This window comes from Oncorhynchus mykiss, chromosome 10 (assembly GCF_013265735.2).
Source record: "Oncorhynchus mykiss isolate Arlee chromosome 10, USDA_OmykA_1.1, whole genome shotgun sequence".
NCBI classification, from domain to species: Eukaryota; Metazoa; Chordata; class Actinopteri; order Salmoniformes; family Salmonidae; genus Oncorhynchus; species Oncorhynchus mykiss.
The window spans coordinates 58,683,193-58,685,749 of NC_048574.1; positions in this window are offsets into that span (position 1 = coordinate 58,683,193).

The window sequence follows — 2,557 nt, forward strand, 5'->3', positions numbered from 1 at the left end:
ACAACCACAGCTGCTCTCACAACAACCACAGCTGCTCCCACAACAACCACATCTGCTCCAACAACAACCATACAAGCTCCAACGACAACTACAATTGAGGCTACAACAACCACAGATAATCCAACAACCACAACTGCTCCCACATCAACCACACCTTCTCCAACAACAACCACAGCTGCTCCCACAACAACCACATCCTTCCCCACAACACCCACATCTGCTCCCACAGCAACCACAGCTGCTTCAACAGAAACCACAGAATCTTCCACAACAACTACAGCTGCTCCACCAACAACCACAGCTGCTCCCACAACAACCACAGCTGCTCCCACAACAACCACAGAATCTCCCACAACAATCACAGTTGCTGCCACAACAACCACAGCTGTTCCCACAACAACCACAACTGCTCCCATATCAACAACAGCTGCTCTCCCAACAACCACAGCCTCTCCAACAACAAACACAGCGGCTGCCACAACAACCACAGCTACTCCCACAACAACCACAACTGCTCCACCAACAACCACAGAATCTACCACAACAACCACAGTCGCTACTTCAAAAACCATAGAACCTCCCACAGCAACCACAGCTGCTCTCACAACAACCACAGCTGCTCCCACAACAACCGCAGCTGCTCCCACAACAATCACAGCTGATCCCATATCAACAACAGCTGCTCTCCCAACAACCACAGTTGCTCCCACAACAAACACAGCGGCTCCCACAACAACCACAGCTACTCCCACAACAACCACAGCTGCTACAACAACAACCACAGCTGCTCATACAACAACCACAGCTACTCCCACAACAACCACAGCTGCTCCCATATCAACAACAGCTGCTCTCCCAACAACCACAGCCTCTCCAACAACAAACACAGCGGCTGCCACAACAACCACAGCTACTCCCACAACAACCACAACTGCTCCACCAACAACCACAGAATCTACCACAACAACCACAGTCGCTACTTCAAAAACCATAGAACCTCCCACAGCAACCACAGCTGCTCTCACAACAACCACAGCTGCTCCCACAACAACCACAGAATCTACCACAACAAACACAACTGCTCCAACAACAACCACAGCTGCTCCCACAACAACCACAGCTGCTCCCACCACAACCACAGCTGCTCCCACAACAACCACAGCTGATCCCACAACAACCACAGCTGCTCTCACAACAACCACAGCTGCTCCCACAACAACCACAGCTGCTCCCACAACAACCACAGCTGATCCCAAAACAACCACAGCTGCTCTCACAACAACCACAGCTGCTCCCACAACAACCACATCTGCTCCCACAACAACCATACAAGCTCCAACGACAACTACAATTGAGGCTACAACAACCAAAGATAATCCAACAACAACCACAACTGCTCCCACATCAACCACACCTTCTCCAACATCAACCACAGCTGCTCCCACAACAACCACATCCTTCCCCACAACACCCACATCTGCTCCCACAGCAACCACAGCTGCTTCAACAGCAACCACAGAATCTTCCACAACAACTACAGCTGCTCCCACAACAACCACAGCTTCTCCCACAACAAACACACCGGCTCCCGAAACAACCATAGATGCTCCCAAAACAACCACAGCTGCTCCCACAACAATCCCAGCTGCTCCCACAACATCAACAGCTGATCGCACAACAACCACAGCTGTTCCCTCAACAACTACAGCTTCTCCAAAAACAACCACAACTGCTCCAACAACAACCACAGCTGCTCCCACAACAACCACAGCTGCTCCCACAACAACCACAGCTTCTCCCACAACAAACACACCTGCTCCCGAAACAACCACAGATGCTCCAACAACAACCACAGCTGCTCCCACAACAACCGCAGCTGCTCCCACAACAATCACATCTTATCCCATATCAACAACAGCTGCTCTCCCAACAACCACAGTTGCTCTCACAACAAACACAGCGGCTCCCACAACAACCACAGCTACTCCCACAACAACCACAGCTGCTACAACAACAACCACAGAATCTACCACAACAACCACAACTGCTCCAACAACAACCACAGCTGCTCCCACCACAACCACAGCTGCTCCCACCACAACCACAGCTGATCCCACAACAACCACAGCTGCTCTCACAACAACCACAGCTGCTCTCACAACAACCACAGCTGCTCCCACAACAACCACAGCTGCTCCCACAACAACCACAGCTGCTCCCACAACAACCACAGCTGCTCTCACAACAACCACAGCTGCTCCCACAACAACCACAGCTGCTCCCACAACAACCATACAATCTCCAACGACAACTACAATTGAGGCTACAACAACCACAGATAATCCAACAACAACCACAACTGCTCCCACATCAACCACACCTTCTCCAACATCAACCACAGCTGCTCCCACAACAACCACAACACCCACATCTGCTGCCACAGCAACTACAGCTGCTTCAACAGCAACCACAGAATCTTCCACAACAAATACAGCTGCTCCCCCAACAACCACAGCTTCTCCCACAACAACCACACCGGCTCCCGAAACAACCATAG